This window comes from Pezoporus occidentalis, unplaced genomic scaffold, assembly GCF_034315485.1.
Source record: "Pezoporus occidentalis ecotype Australia unplaced genomic scaffold, CSIRO_AGI_Poc_V1 ctg22, whole genome shotgun sequence".
Taxonomy (NCBI): domain Eukaryota; kingdom Metazoa; phylum Chordata; class Aves; order Psittaciformes; family Psittacidae; genus Pezoporus; species Pezoporus occidentalis.
Genome location: NW_026914072.1, coordinates 3,567,386 through 3,585,186, shown reverse-complemented (window position 1 = coordinate 3,585,186; position 17,801 = coordinate 3,567,386). Strand labels below are relative to the sequence as shown.

The window sequence follows — 17,801 nt, the reverse complement described above, 5'->3', positions numbered from 1 at the left end:
GAAAATAAGGTACAAAGAGTACACATAAGGCAAGCATTAAACAAAATTGTTTTCACAAAATGTTATTCTGATTGAAGTGAAATAAGAAAAAAAGAAAACAAAAAGAAATAAAACAACACAAATTGTAAATTCTAGCAGTATTTCATTTTTGAGCACAGCCCGGTTCTTACAAGCCAGTAAGAAATAGTACCAAAGAAATACTAGTCGTCTGTTATCCATGACTGTGTGTTACCTACCAGATTTATTCCTTGCAATATTGCACAGTACCCCTTGATTTTTCTATGATTATATGAGTCCCTTAACATACTCTTTTGTTAGGAAAATTTCAAGAATAATGTTGAATCACAGGATGTAGGAAAACCCTCTTTATGTATAAAGGTATGTGCAATCAACTATTTTATCAAAGAATAAACACATCTGGGAGGGAGGAATTCAGGTTTTTCTTCTACAGACTGATTAATAACTACTAATCTTGAGCAATACATATTTACTGAGCAAGACATATGGCAAAGAAGGTATATGTGTAACAAATTCTGCCATCCATCAGGCTTCTTGTTATTCTGCAATACTGCTGATGCAAAGTTTATTCCTTTACTGCAAATTTCATTGTAGAATCTCAGCCTAAAATAAAAGTACTAATAATGGTGTGAACAAAATGAAAAACAGTGCAGGAGGACTTTCATGAGTCTATAAAAGGTCTGAAACAAAAAGCGTTAAGAGATGTGCCCTTACTGAAGAAAATTATAGTGTAAAAAAAATAGCACAAATTTCCTCTAAAACAACTGCTTAGGAGCTGCCAGATGTAATTCCCTTGTCTTATTTCTGAAACTGAGCTAGAAGTTCTGACCATATGCCATAGGGATCATTAAAAATGTGCTGAGACAAATGAGGGTCTTGCAACACCGTGCTACTTTCAGCATAGTATGTCTAGTGGATAGCAACTAATCACAGACAAAAGACTGACTCATGTAAATGCTGTGCCCATCAAACATCTCTACAAAGACTATTTTTTTCCACAGAAAGATCTATAGGATATTATCTTGTCATAGATAATGACCCTGAACATGACAAAGCAGGTCTACTACGATTTTAACATGCCAGGACTACAAGCCAGCAGCATATGCCACCATAAGTATCTGTCTTACGGCAGCATTGTCATCTGCTTATTTCTTTTGAAAAATGTGGCTCAATATTCTTCTAAAAATTCTGTCCTATTAGGAGGCAATGCTAATAGAACAAATTAAAGTTAAAGCCTCAAAATACACTTAAACCTAAGAAAATGTCTACATATGAGCTACAAAAAATGCAAATAAAAGTTTGATAAAAAAATAACGTAGGTGAGAAACAAAACCTGGTGCATTTATTGAAACAAGCACATAAGATGAATCATTGTGACTCAAGGAGTCCAGTGAAACCTGAAAAAATATTTTAGAACATTACAAGCCATTGTCTTACATGAGAGTCTTCAGAATTAGAAACAAAATTGTGTTGTCTCACAAAGGATATCAATTGTTTAATTGCCACCAACAAAAGTTTAAAAACAGAAACCCGAACTAGGGCACCACCTATGCCACTATCCTAACTTGTCTAACAATGACCATCAGATAACTACAAACAGAAAACGTATGAAACTGAATCTTAAAGTAAGATCATTAATGAGATGACAATGTAAGTAATAGCTAAAAACATTTAAAAAATATTACATAGCCTGCTTATTTACCAACAGTCCTTATCTTAAAACATGCAAAGCTGCTTGCTAGGCTTAGTGACAGTTAGTCTAAAAGATTAAATGCTTTCTCAAGAAATTGCTCTATAATATGTAGATGGGGAGGTCTGTAAATTCATTCTTCATGAGTAGCCCCCTGAAAAAAATATTCCTCCATATTTCCGCTAAAGTCGAGTTTCCTGATGATGCATTAACGACACTCCCTGGAAGAAACATGGGAATTTGCATGCTTTGTGGAAACTTATCGCATCAATGAGAAAATCCTGCTCTAAAAGCTTTAATCTTTCTCCTTGAATGACAGTCATACTTCTAAGCTGTCATCTGGAAAATAGCTTACTGGTATTATTGGAGAAAGTTGCAGCGTAATCTACCTCATTTCTTTAATGTAATGTCAAGATACTTGATTTCAATGATATACAGGCACTTTCTTCTGATACAGTAAAAAGGCTTGACTTTATTTTGTTCCTGTTTGCGTTTTTATATAAAGTATTGTAATAATCCATTCAGAAGCTCTAGTCACTGCAGTAAAAGTCACAGTCGTAATTACTTTGCAATATGCTAAATAATATTATAATCTATGGTATAGAACACAAAATACTGTAAAATTATTTGTGCCATAGGGTACCAAGAGCAGCAGAGAGAGGGCTTTGTGCTTTTCCAGTATGCTGATTTTACACCGATGGTAATTGTAGTTATACACAAGTATTAGAGGAAGTAACAAAGACACAGTAGATTGTAGTCATAAAACTATAGTTTTTCCAGTCCTGACAGATAGAAATATGCAGTCTGATGAAGCCTTAGAGATTTGTTCTGCAGCCTCCTTTACTGTTACAAACATGATCCTTCCTTTTGTACGTAGTTCAGACAGATGGCAAGCAACCACAGTACATTAAAAGTTTTGGTGTGTGAGGCAAGCATGTCTGAGTTAGACACCTCCAGGAAGCTTTCAAACCTCTCTGAGAACAACACGATTCTCCCACCTTAAAGAAATCCTCAGATGTCACAAAACTGGCAGGGCAAATTTCATGACAGTCATTTAAGCACTTACAAATGTGATTAGACCTTTAAATCTCTGCGCAAATTTCTTTGTCCTTAATAATTTCCTTGCAAGTTATATACTGCTATTCTATCAGTGTGATTATGCCACATTACTGAAATGTGTGCCTCAAAGAGCAAGTTAGCCCCATCTACCTTTTTACAGTGCTATAATAAAAAGTTCTAGTCTCTCTCCTGCAATTTAATCATATCCATACCATTTAAAAAGACAGGAATAATATGGGTCTCCTATACTGGTCTATTTTACACTGTAATACCTGCTGATACTTTAGAAATTAATTTTTCCCAGGCTGATAATGAAATGTGAAAGAAAAAGCACAGTTATCATCAATCATCTGTGCAGAAAATACTAACTTTAGTACTCTTCTATATACTCATTTGTCCTTTAAACAACAGATCATCAAGACCTTACCTTGGAACTGCAATATTAATCATACTTCAGTTATTTGATTCAATTTAAAGTGTTACAGATCATTTTAGAGTTGGATATTGAGATTTTAAATTCAGCTAAATCACCATATTCTCTAGAATTATAGATGACTATTTTTGAAGAAAGTGCCTTCTGCTTTCTTACAGCACGATTCTAGGAGAACAAGAACATAGATAACCTAATTTTTCTAGGACAGAGTATGTCATATTAGCAGATTTCTCCTCACATTAGGCCTTTTTATGAATGGACAGATAAGCCAGACAACTTTCTCACAGCCATAAAGAAAGTCTATTTTATGATGAAGGCTTCAACCAGCATTGCAATATCTTGGGCTGGACAACCCTTTCTCTTCCTCTGCTCCCCAGCTCTGTAGGAAGGCCTTAAGCCATGGATACCTACACAGTTCTCCTCATGCCTTTCCAGAGTTCTCTTTCAACCTCATTTCAAAGAATAAGAAGTCTAATGACACTGGCAAGCTACACTTTACCTGTTTTTTTCTTCTGAAAGTAGGCAACAGGCAAAGGGATAGCAAACAACAGTGTGTCCCAAGTACTAAAGGCAAACTGAGTGCAACTGAGGGAAAAGCAACCACACACACACCCCCCCCACCCCCAAACAAACCAACCAACCAAAAAAAACAACAACCCAAAACAAAACAAAAATACAAAACAAAATAAAAATCTAAACCCCTCCAAAAAAACCCACAGAATAACAAGAAGCCATTCAAAATCCCTAGGCACTACCTTCTGTTCTGAATTGTTCAGTTCAAACCCATATTCCTGAAATACCTGTCTGCTGAAAATGGATTTCCTCACTCAGTTAAAAATTGAGGTAATTAATTTTTTCTTAAGATAATTTTTCATATCTAAAGCATGTAACATAGTCATCAAATACCTTTTGTATCCCAAAGAACACGAACAAGATGTTAAAAATAATGAAATGGCCTAAAGGAAACAGCTAAAGGATTCATAAGAAAGGACTCACTTCCCTCAAAAATATTACAAAATTTATTTATATCTTATTTGGATCTACAGCTCTTGCAAAAAGCAAAATTATTTCCCACACTGATATTTTTCCCCATCAGGAGTTTTCAAGTTTATTTTAGGTGTCTCATGTAACGGATCTTCCATAATTTCCAGGAGAAGCTGCTCCATGGTCTAATAGCTGAAGACAGAGAAAACACATCCAGGGTAAGCATGCTCTCTACCTGGTACCTGTTCATACAACCCAGTAATTATCCTTTTTCTGAAATTTAGTCCTCAAATGAACTTAATCTGACTTCAGTCCTATTAGAGGGTTGGAAGAAACCTTAAAAAGATGACAGGAGATGACAGGCAACATATCCTTTTTCATAAAGAAATGTTATATGAATTATTAATCTGACCCAGAAAAGATCATAATCAAAGACTAGCAGGGGCCCCTTGAGCACTGTTGGTGCATATTTCTACCCTCTGAATCTTGAAAGCTTAGGGAACTGATACATGAAGGAGCAGAGCAATAAAGCAAAGTGTATGTCACTGATAGGAATTTTAAAGGACTACCATAACATCTACTATAGCGTTACTTACAAATAAGGATGTATTTTCAATTATTCCTCTATGAACGTTTCTTTTAAAAAACAGGAGATACTTATAATGACTTAAAAATACTATTGAGCAATTCCACAATGCTGAAGAGTTAGAGACCCAAAATGTACCCCTAGAATTTAAAATTTCTTAATTAAAGAACCATTCTTTAGAATGAACAAAACAGTTACAGCCATGTGCAAGAAAAACTTCAAGGGATCTTAGCTTTTTCCAGTGCTGAATACTATCAGAACTGTGGACGTCCTCAGACATGGAAAGTGACAAATCATGGCTTTGCATGAGTGAAAAACTGAAGAAAATAAGTAACTATAGATTTTATTTCAAGCATATTCAGCAACTGTAGTAAAGTTGATTCGGCATTGTCTACTATAAAAATAAAATGTTGATATGGGTTGCTACTGTGGGATACACACGCAGCATAGCACTTACAGAACCCTCAGGCTTGGTCTTTCTGATATACATTATTATTTATGCAACAGATATAGAATTCATTATTTGCATTAAATTTTTGGTCAGATACACATCACCTTATCTTTAAAACAAGCTTTCCGTTTAACTAACTTCTCACTTTTTTTGACTCCATGTTTCCTTGTAACCAGATCTTGAAAGATAAATTCTGCTCTGTAAGCTCAAAAACAAAAATGAGAGGTATGTATGAATGAGCTTGAAGCCCTCATTGTTCAGAGGAACATCTTAAGAGCCTTTAAGGGAATAAAACAGAAATGACTATAAAAGACTTCAGAGCAGCCAGCAGTATTAAGTCAGCCAAAACTTAGCTACATCAGGATGCATTGTATGAAGATGAAAATTTTTGGTGTGTATCTAAATCATCCCCGTATTACATAGAGGTTTGTTTGGAAACATGTCAAAGGGTGTACGTAGATAATCTTTGAAACAGTAGTTTCTGAGCACTCTACAAGCCTTTATGATTGTCACTTGCTAAGGAAGTACTTTCACAGAAGGAAAGAGCTTGAAGGTCCAGAAACTCAAAAGACTGCAAGTACCTCACTGCCTTCTTAAAAGTGATTTTCCAACAGCATCTCAGACCTGCAGCATTGAAATCTCCAGCACACCAAGGGTGCAGCATACATTAGAGCATGGAACTCATTTTCTTGTTCTAATCACTTTTTCCTTAATGATAACTGAAAAGTTTAGAGGACAGGATACATACACAGATGCGGATGGTATTGGTTTTGAGATACTTATAAATAACTTTCTGCAGGCTGTCATCAATGTTTTTGTTGTTTGAGTTGCTCAAGAATTGCTCTAGACAAACACAAAGATCAATCCTGCAAGGCGCTGACTTGTGGTCCTGATCCAATACATAAAAAAAACTGCAAGCAGAACTTCATACAGTCAGCTGAAGCTAAGCACATATGTTACAAAGGGTTTTGCTCAGCTAGCACAAAAATATTTAGCAACTCACAAGATTCAGCCCCTATGTTTAAAATTTCTTCATGGATATTTATTTGTGATGCAAAAGTCTCTGATAGAAAGAGGAAGCTAACCTGGATAGACACAAAGATGAACAGTGCTGGCACACAGTTTCTGTGCAAACATCCCTTCCCATGCTTTGCATGGTATCTCTGGCATCCACTGCTGTTTACTAGATTCATTTTTAAATGCTGCAAATTGCTTTTGGAGTTCAAGTCCCAGATACTGATTTCCAAAATGCAAAGCTTCTGAAAGATCTTTGTGTACAACTAACTCTCAACCATGTTATGTGATTTTTTTTTTTCCCTCCAAGATCTTTCTGGCATAAAAGGAATTTATTTTTAAAGGAATCTGCAGCATGTTGCGTATAGAGAGAGACAAGACAGCAACAAAGGCAAATGAAGCATTCAGAGGAATATTACTTGCACAGGTTTTGGAATTCGAATATAACTTTCACTTTTATAACACATTTTTATAGCACATTCAGATATGGGCAACAAAACACCAAGCCTAAAAATGTTACTGTTGACTTCAACAGGTTCAATAGCAACTGAATAACCCAGCATCTTTATGGTTTCCAACATCAGAATTCATAAGAATTCCAGCAATTACAGAAAACATTCTTTAAATTTGAAATCAAAACCATTTGGGCACTTATGTCTGAAATCTCATCAATATAAATTCCCATTTACCATGAGAAGTATTCCAGGCAAGGCGGGGAAATCTGCTATGTTGGCCTTATAATCTCACTGTAAACACTGTTGGAACCCACTGTATTATTTCAGCTGTCAAACAGTGTTACTTTAGCGAGATCCACAAACTGTCACATGGCATAAAATAGGCTCATTTTGGCTATTCCTGCAGCTCCAGCACAGTTCAGACTAGCTCTAGGAGCAGTGTACAATCACAGCAACAGCTGCCTCAGGCCTCTCAGGCATGTGTTGAACAAATATCTCGATATTCTCTGAAGGTGTACAGGATCAAACTCCCAAGAGACATTCTGTCATGTCTCCCTAATCAAGGATGTCACCTTCCATCTGATCTCAAGAAGTCTTCTAAAAGCCACTATTTGTTATCTTTTCTGCACCTGAATACCTATGCTGACCTCCTGCCCTTGCATTTCCTGCACTCAATTTGAAATTCAGTTTCCCTTAGCTCTGCCTAGACAGACCCTGCAGAAGCATAGCTGTCCCTAAGTTTTTTTCTCCCACAGCCTTTTCAAGGAAAAGACTTACATTCCCTTAGTAACAGCTTTCCACATTGATTTTAGGAGCAGCATTTCTAATAGGCATCTGCTACCAGTTTCTTCTAGGGCATCTAGAACCCAGCTTACCTGAACAGTACCATAATCTAATTACCCCATTACCTGCAACACTGCCAAACATATACAGAGACAAAACCACTATTCACTTATCTCTGGTCACCCATGCAACTAGCTTTATCAGTTTTTAAGTGTTTGCAACAGCACACCTTCTGTTACATTTATTTTCCCAGAAGACCCCAGATGGCCATAAGAGTTTGTGAGCAATGCCAGCCTCCTCACTGGTCATGTTTTGCATTGGCTCCTGCCTAGCCACTGTGAAGTTTACAGTGATTGACATAAAATTTGCCAACATAGGTCTTTTTCTTGTGTGATAATGTGAAAATGAACAGAATGACACACAGAGTGTCACAAAGCCCCACCATTAGTTATGCAGGTGAATGCTGGGTAAGTCAGCTGGAAAAGCGGTTTTGAGGGAAAGAGCCCATAGGAAGAAGGCTGTTTCTCAGTTTTTGCTCTTGATCTCCATGTTCTTTAGTTTTCCCCTTATCTCACCAGAACACAGATAACAACACAGTTGTGCCATGAAAGACAAGAAACTAAAGGTTCTGAAAATACTGAAGTCATCATCCAAAATTGCAGAATATTAATCTGTGGTATCCCAATTTTCAACAAAAATCATTACTAAGAACATATTTACAAGTGAATTACTCACCCTCAATGATGTGTAATATAAAGAATGGGGAAAATAGTTGTGATCACTAAAGAAGAAAATCAGTATGGACTCCACATTTCTGACAGATTTTCAGCAAACAAACCTCAGACAGTATAAAAAGCAAATAGTCACTAATAGGTTCTAAAAATCATCTTATTATATAATGTTCTATTACTTTCTGCTGCTGAATTTTTAAATGGAAAATACTTTCTCACATCCCTGCCACAAATGCAGCGATGTTTTTGTGCCAGGAGCAGGTTGTCTCAAAGGATATATACAAGCAGAGACCAACACGCACAGACACACACGCACTGTTTTTTCACAGAACCCTTTATTTTTTTATTATTTTTTTTGTTGCTCTCAGTAAAAGTAAGATGCAGCCTCCAATAATTTATTTTTTTCTGTTTATTGCAAGTTTGAGCTTTAACGCATTCTTCCCAATTACTTCAATCTTTGCCATTAAATTGAGTTTAATTAAACTCTTGAGTATAAACCTGTGTGGTTGCTTTGGGGGGGTTTATTTTCTTTTAGAACACCTTTTCTCATTGGGCAACGTGAGTAAAAATATGAAAATATTTTGCATGCTGAAAAACAGTGCACAGAAAGAAGGTATGTGGATATGTGTGTACTCTGGGGTCTGATGTAGTCATCAAAAATTTGAGAGATTAAGTTGCCCATCTGCAATTTTTATGCAGCTGTGTCGTGGTTTAAGCCCGGGCCGTAAATCAGAACCACACAATCTACTCCCACCCAGCTTTCTCCCCCCCTCTCCCTGAGGGATGAGAAGGACAATAGAAAGAATGTAACTCCCACGAGTTGATATAAGAATAGTCCAGTAACTAAGGTATAACACAAACCACTGCTGCTACCCATACGGGAAAGAACAAGGGAAGAGAATGCAATACCACCCACCAACCGATAATACCCAGCCGGACTGAGACCAAGCAGTGAACCTGCCCTTCCAGGTAACCCTCAGTTACCTCCTGGGCATGACGTGCTGTGGTATGGAATACTTCTTTGGTCAGTTTGGGTCAGGTGTCCCGTCTCTGCTTTCTCCCAGCTTCTCCTCCTCCCTGGCAGAGCATGAGGCTCAGAAAGTCCTTGGTCAGAGAAAGCATGACTTAGCAACAACTAAAAACATCAGTGTTATCAGCGCTATTCCCAGGCCGAAAGTCAAAACCACAGCACTGCACCAGCTACTAAGGAGAAAAAATGACTGCTACTGCTGAACCCAGGACAAGCTGGTATGATAACTCCTCGTCCTTCAACTTATTTTCTAGCCACCCTAAATGTGTGAATTTCCAACTCAAATGTTTGTTCAGACTCTGTTGCCACATCCCCTCTGACTGAAATTCTTGAGAGTTTCTGTGCCAAGATTTTTATAGCCAACAGCATTTCAGTTACTTGACTTGCATAACCTCTTCTGTCTTGTTTTATAATATACATTTAACACTCAAACCCCCCCCCAATCCCTTATGACGGTGTTGAGAACAGCTAGAACAGGGATTTATTGACTAGATTTCATACTCATTGGTGGACAGAACTGAAGACATTTATTTCTGCGTCCTGGATGAAAGTGATTAAGAAGCTTTCTAACTTTTAAATTTACATTAATTTTAATTAATTTTATTTCTAATTCTTTGTGCTCTTCTGCAGTTCATGTTTTTCTATCACAGAAGTGAATAAATGTGGAGAAATCTAGCGGTGATGGAAGGTATATTAACTGCAGCTGATAATACAAATAGTGCAAGAAAGCAAAGTCAATGTCATATTTATGCCAGATGAAATAAGACAGTGCTTTGGTAATATATCTCAAGCTATATGCTACATATATGACAGCAGTTTATTTATCTCATTATGTTTTAAGTATGATATTTGAAACATTTAAACTTCCAGATCAAATTAAGCAGTATGCATCAGGTGGTAGAAATTCTCTATTGGTAACTGATAGAAAAAAGCTTCTTGTAGGTTGTTAGAAAGCTTCTTTGCACCTACCAGATGTGCTAGATCATATCATCATGGTAAATAATTTCATGTTTCCCACTAAAGGAATTCTTAATGTATTTTAACTCATCAAAATTATTACTCCTAGGTCTATCAATCACAAAATGAATCAGTGACTCTTCAGACCCAACAAAAAGAATATTTGACAGCTATTTTGTGATGGTGCACCTCAGGAACCACAGTGCCATTTTCTCCTTCCCTGTAACTCAGTCCCAGTGAAACACACTATCCAGAGTCATGTAAATCTAGATACAGTCAAACTGCATGCATTCATCAGAACTTCTGATAATGGCACTCATGCGCCACAATGTTAGCAATGAGCCTTTCCAAAGCTAAATGTACAGGGAGATCAAATCAGAAGGTAAAATTAAAAGAAGAACCTCTTTTTTTTTCAAAAAAAGAAGGGAAATCAGAAAAGCTCAGTCTTTGCTGAGCTGGTTTTAAGACAATACAAAATCAGCTGACTGCAACATTGCACTAACATGAATTCAGTCTTAAGTGACATAAAGATAATAATATAAATTTGCAATTGGTAGAAATTGGATGAAAAAGAAAAAAGCTGCAGCTGGAAGGAAGTATACCTTCATTTGTTGCAATTTATTAAAATAAAAACAGAACTGCAGTTTAATGTTGTTCTGTAGTAGTTCTCTTAAAAGCTGACAGAAAAATTATTCTCTAAAGACATTGTGTGGTTTATGTGGGTGAGGGATTAAATTAAGGAAGGAAACTTGCAGACTTGCAGAAGAAAACTTGCAAAAACTTGCAGAAGTGAACCAAATTACCGCACTTAAAAATAAACATATCAAATGCCATTTCAGCTACACCATTCAGACTCATGATTCTAACTTGCACTAGAAATCTTAGTGGGATGCTGGAAGTACATAAGAACACAGATGCCCAGAGCTGTGAAATTCTTTATGTATTTTTAGAGGAAGTATTGAAAACTGTAAAAGAGCTCACAGCACTGTATCTGATAGTCTTCCTGGGTCTCTGCTTATTACGTGGCACTAAAGAAGTTACTGGTTCTGTCCTGAAAAAGCATCAAAATCCTACCAGCTGGAATATAATATTTACTGACTGCGAAGATGACACAAATTCTATCACTGTAAAACAGACATTATTACATTCACTCAGTTCAAAATCAAAGTGGAATCTAGGTATTTTTTCATCTAAAACTATTTTAAGTTCCTTTGACATTACAGTATGTTGTGTCTTGACCCCACCTAACAATTAAGCATCACCCAGCCACTCACTCATTCCCCCAGAGTGGGATAGGTGAAAGAGTCAGAAGGGTAGACGTGAGAAAACTCGTAGGTTGAGATACAGGCAGTTTAACAGGTAATGCAAAAGCCGTGCATGCAAGCAAATCATTCACCAGTTTCCAGGGGCGGCAGGTGTTCAGCCATCTCCAAGAAAGCTGGGCTCCATCATGCATAGCTGTTGCCTGGGAAGACAAATGCCGTCACTCCCAGCATCCCCCTTCCTTCTTCTTCCCGAGATTTTTATGCTAAGCATGACACCATATGGTTTGGGATATAGCCTGGGTCAGCTGGGGTCAGCTGTCCTGGCTGTGGCCCCTCCCAACTCCTTGTGCACCCATGCACCCCCATCCTGCTCACTGGTGGGGTGTGGTGAGAGGCAGAAAAGACCTAGGCTCTGCGTAAGCACTGCTCAGCAGGAACTGAAATATCCCTCAGTTATCGGCACTGTTCCCAGCACAAATCCAAAACACAGCCCCATTTTAGCTACTTTAAAGAAAATTACCCCAGCCAAAACCAGCACACACTATCATAACACTGAATTGTCATCATTATTTATACACATTATGCACATATATTTCTCATGTAAGCCTGGCAAATTAGATTTTTTCTCCCTCAGCAGTTCTATATATAACTGGGTTCAATTATTTCATAAAGACCTGAGAAAAAATGTAGGTTTGGGAAAGAACTTTGAAAGCAGGTTTTGGTTGGCCTGTTGAGTTATTTTATGAGGGCTACAATAGACAAAAACAGTTACGGAGATCTCTAACAAGGCTGAAAGTAGCACTCACCAGTACTTTACAGTTAATTCAAGCAGAATCAAATGAAAAAGCAATCTCTGTATCAGAATTAATGGGGAATCTGAACCTAGAGCAGGTTCAGAAATTAGCTTTGAATCATCAGCTTGTTTTAAAAAGCCATAGGCTTACAAATATTTAATGCTTTCCTCTGATAAAAGAAGACTGGGAATCCCCTGCATAAAATTCCATCTTCAGCCATAATAGTATGAAGTGCAAATGCTTGAAAGTATTTCCACAAAGTATTTGTCAAAAAAAAAACCAAAAGAGCTTTCCTTCCCCCAGAATAAATTTTTTCTCAAAGTTGTCAACTCTTCTGATGAAACAAAATAGAATTGCAAGCTTTTTTAGGTCAGGACCATAACTCTAGATGTTACAGGTAAATGGATAAATCACATGAAATTAATAATGTGGCATTCCATGAATGCAACCACAACTGATTGTGGAACTGTTAACACTTGACACGCCAAAGTTGAGCTAAAATCTCACTCAAGTGAGAATTCGTGTCTCAATGTAAAATTGAGCTTTATTTTCTTAAAATCAAGATAAAATCACTGTGCTACTCTATCAAAAAAAAAAAAAAAAAATTCACTGTCAGCTACAAGTGCTTCCAGGTCAAACTAGTACTGTGGAGGGACACCTCCAAAAAACTTCGCAACCTACACATTTTATTCACTGCTAATTTCTGCAGTATGCACTCCCCTAGTTTGTCTCAGCAAGTCATGATCTGAATAACCTGTTTCTCTTCTGTTGCCACATACAGCACAAGACATGTCCTGATCTGGTTTCTACTCTTTTGAAATACTTGGGAATTTTTATCTGGGTTAAATAGTGTCAACTTTAAACTCTCTTGCCTTCTCTTGAACACATGAAGACACGGTGGATACTTAGAAACACATTTTTATGATGACTGAGATATACAATGGAATTCATGATAATCAAATAACGAATTATATAAAACTTCATTATTTACTCATCAGTCTATAAGGGACTGCAGTACTGGTAAGACACAATGAGTGATACATACTGAAAACTTCAGCACATATAAATTTTTCCATTGTGACAAATGCTCTACCTGCACTTGATGATGATTCTACTTTATACAAAGGTTTTTAATTACCCCTGTTCAAGTCCCTTTTGTTCAACACTACAGAAGGAATTATTTTCCACTTGTTTTTCAGATAACCTGAGGGATTTTTGAAGATCATAACTATTGAGATTACTAAGTGGACAATACTATTTACAGGAATGAACTAATGCTGTAGCACCACAGTTAGCGGAAATCTGAAAAAGTATGACAGATTTACACTGCACTTCATAACTTTACTGTGTAATGTTTCTACGAAGATTGCTTCTTAGAGAAAGAACGTTGTAAAACTCTGTTTTCCCTCTGTAAAACTGAATAATTGCATTCCAATAAACCACACACAGGGACAGCAGCACCCAGCTACTCTTCCTGTACATAATCGGGCTAAAGAATACAGTGACATGCACACAACAGCTTAGGCTGTATCATATAAAATATTATCTGTGTAATATTGGCTGCTGTTCTCTCTCAAACAGCAGTGTACTAGTGTATTTTTTAATTTATGCAAAAAAAAATCCTATCATTTTCCTTCAAAACTCTCATTCAAACTTTCTTTTACTGCAATGTCTAGAACAGCAGCACCAAGCTTTGGTCTTTTTCAACCAGTGCTTACCAAACCATTTGGAGCCACTCTTCTATCACGACTTTGGGCCTCCTGCCTGTTTACCTCACTGGGCTTTTGACTGCTTTATCCCAGACGCTTCTCAAAAGCAAGCGCTATAGTCCTGTGAAATGTACAGAGTACCACATACACCACTTCATGGCTAACTAAGGACACCAAGCTGGGTTAGAGCTTGGACGCAAGACTGATTTATGGCAGATTCTCAGTTAACTGCAGTAATGGACTGGGAGGTGTCGTGGTTTAAACCCAGTCAGGTAATTCGTTCGCTCACTTCCCCCCCTTTCTTGCCCTCCCCCTGCTCTCGGAGGGACGAAGAGGAGAATCAAAAAGAATGCAACTCCCACGGGTTGAGATAAGAACAGTTTAGTAACTAAGGTATAACACAAATCACTACTGCTACCACCAATGATAATAATGATAAAGGAAATAACAAGGGAAGAGAATACATCATCTCACCACCAGCCGACCGATAACTCGCCCCCCCCCAGCCCGACCAAGCTCCGACCGATACCTCCTCCAACCCTGCAGACTCCCAGCCCTTCCGGCTAACTCCCAGTTACCTCCTGGGCATGACGTGCTGTGGTATGGAATACCTCTTTGGTCAGTTTGGGTCAGGTGTCCTGTCTCTGCTTCATCCTGGCTTCCCCTCCCCCCTGGCAGAGCATGAGGCTCACAAAGTCCTTGGTCAAACCAAAACATCGGTGTTATCAGCTCTGTTCCCGAGCTGAAAGTCAAAACACTGCACTGCACCAGCTACCAAGAAGGGGAAAAATGACTGCTACTGCTGAACCCAGGACAGAGGTAAAATAGATTACTTTAAATTTCCTTCAGTGCTATGGGCTAAAACATATACATTGTCTTGCTATTGGTCAGATGACACACCGTAACTTAATCAAGTATCTCAGTCCTTAATTTTGATGTTACAGCAAACGTTTTAAGAATACAGTGGAAAACTGAGAAGAGACATATATTTTTTCCATGACACATTTTCCCTTTTTTTTTGTTGCCATCTTTTCTGACTGTATATTGTGGTTGGTGCAGGAGTACGTTGTTCAACTGCAGGGGCTGCACAGGAATGTCCGCTCCAATGCCTGGAGCACGTCCTCCTCCTTCTTCACAGACTTTGGTGCCTGCTGAGTTGTTTCTCTTACATGTTCTCACTCTTCTCTCTGTCTGCTCCTGTACATAAACTTTTTTCTCTTCTTAAATATGCTATCACAGAGGCACTACCACTGTTGCTTATGGGCTCAGCCTCGGCTGGTGGCAGGCCTGTCTTGGAGCCAGCTGGCATTTGCTCTATTGACCACAGGGGAAGTTTCTAGCAGCTTCTCACAGAAGCCACTCCTGTACCCCCCCCGCTACCAAAACTTTGCTACAGAATCCCATTGCAAGTGGAAAAATTACCTCAAAATTTTCATGTACTGAGCATTCATATTTTGCTTTATTTTTTCTGTGATAGCTTGAGCTTTCACTTGCTATTTCTGCCTTCAGTATATTATTTGGCAATATAAAAACTGGTTTTTTCTTTTCTTTTTCCTAGTATAAATTTCTTCCTCATAATAACTTCAGACTTCTGAGGTGGCAATACCAGAAAAATATATTTATTGTTTCGAGCAGGAAAAAGATAAATTCTGAATGAACAAAGATACTAGCCTTGCAATTGAATCAGAAGACAGGGTCTTTACAAGCCAGTGTCCTTTCTGGTGCAGTGTCTACTCCAGGCACTATACCATTAATGGGGCATTTGAAACTTCTAGAAGGGTGATAGTGGACAATTTTATTAAAACTAACTGACTGCATAATAGGCAGTCTTAAGAACACCTCCCCAAAATACCCTCTTTATCTCTCAGTGTTCATTCAAATTGCTACTTCACTGAGAAGTCATTGGGCTTGAATGTGGACTAAATTCTAAGCAATATTGATGACAGTGATTTTATGATTAACAGTAGCAAAATATTAATTTACATAAGTAGTTTAATAATGTTCAAAACTCTGCTGATCTTATTCTAGAGTTTTGAAGAAGATTAGTATGACCACCAGAAATACCAAGCAGATCTAACTCCCAAGAGCTTCATGAAAGCCTCAAGCTCTAAGTTAGTCTGAGGATCAAGATTCAGACTAGGGGGAATTCAGAGGTTGTGCCGGTCATGATGAAAAAAATCACGAACACAAATAAAAGGTGCACAAGTACAAAGATGAGGCCTCAGTGTTTTTAGAGTGCATGCAATCCTGACCTGGAGAAACCCAAGTAGCACTGTTCGTCTGGAGCTTACAAAAAAGATGGATTCACTAATTAGAAGAGAGTTGCAAAGCATATTTGAAGTAATAACCTGAAAGAGAATAGCCGATATGGATTTCAAAGGGAAAAGTTTCCTCCACAAAGATGGTTATAAAAGGTTATGGAGTTGATTATGGCAACTCATTTAAACTGTTTGATATTCAAAAGGCATTTGATGACACATCTCCTGCTGAAAACCATAAAAAAAATAAATTTGGGTCACATAGAAGGAAATATCCTGTGGTGAGTGCTAATGGCATTCATCTTTTATTTATATATGGAAACCTCATTCCCTAGCCCAGTGTCATCCACATACTTTCCAGATTGAGCTATATCTAGGACTCTGCTCCACTTCCTGGAGATGGAGTTTCTGCCACGCTCTAGGATCTGGCTCACTAAAAATCCTAAAACTCTAAGAGCTGTTTTTCATTATAAAAATAGAAACTAGTAGATCTTCACCTTACCTTACCCATCTGCATCTTTCTGTCAACTCTTGCCTGACAGAAAGGAGCATTTTTTGGGGCAAAGACAGACTTTTTATTCTGACTTCACAAAAGCAGGGTAACATTTCAGAACCTGGACGTCTGCACATACTTGTGTATATATATATACATGCTAATGCTGTATTTCAAGTCATGGCTTAATCATCATCAGTTACCAACAAGTACAGTTCCAATGGCTAACCCTGTGTCTTAAGCATTATTTTCATTATCCATCTCCCAGATAGTGGGTTAACTAAATGCAACCTCTATTTCTGACATTTTTCTCACTTTTTTTTCCATTAGTACAGATTCTGCTGGTTCCATGCAATGTGTCTACTATTTCATAGCACCGGTAATATCTTTCTGATTTTGTCATTTTACTAAGGATCAGTGTTACAGAAAATCACGGAAAATTTTCATTTTTTTTTAAATCACTCCACACAGCAAATTACAAACAGAAAGTATTGTTTCTTCCATATACGTCTAGTTATAGGCACACACATAGAATCATAGAATCATAGAATAGTTAGGGTTGGAAAGGACCTTAAGATCATCTAGTTCCAACCCCCCTGCCATGGGCAGGGACACCTCACACTAAATCATCTCACCCAAGGCCCTGTCCAACCTGGCCTTGAACACTGCCAGGAATGGAGCATTCACAACCTCCCTGGGCAACCTATCCCCGTGCCTCACCACCCTAACAGTAAAGAATTTCTTCCTTATATCCAATATAAACTTCCCCTGTTTAAGTTTTAACCCGTTACCCCTTGTCCTATCACTACAGTCCCTAATGAAGAGTCCCTCCCCAGCATCCCTATAGCCCCCCTTCAGATGCTGGAAGGCTGCTATGAGGTCCCCACACAGCCATCCCTTCTCCTGGTTGAACAGCCCCAACTTCCTCAGCCTGTCTTCATCCGGGAGGTGCTCCAGTCCCCTGATCATCCTTGTGGCCCTCCTCTGCACTTGTTCCAACAGTTCCATGTCCTTTTTATGTTGAGGACACCAGAACTGCACACAATACTCCAGGTGAGGTCTCACAAGAGCAGAGTAGAGGGGCAGGATCA

At 38.1% G+C, this 17,801-nt stretch overlaps 1 long non-coding RNA gene across 1 annotated transcript in view; it reads right to left on the bottom strand.

The window, feature by feature from the left end:
- The window catches only part of LOC134164510 (uncharacterized), a 30,601-nt gene extending 13,015 nt beyond the window's left edge, over window positions 1-17,586 (bottom strand). Inside the window, exon 1 of the long non-coding RNA XR_009965173.1 lies at window positions 17,237-17,586. This is a non-coding gene — a long non-coding RNA (uncharacterized LOC134164510). The remainder of the gene's footprint in view (window positions 1-17,236) is intronic.
- Between the last annotated feature and the right edge of the window lie 215 nt (window positions 17,587-17,801).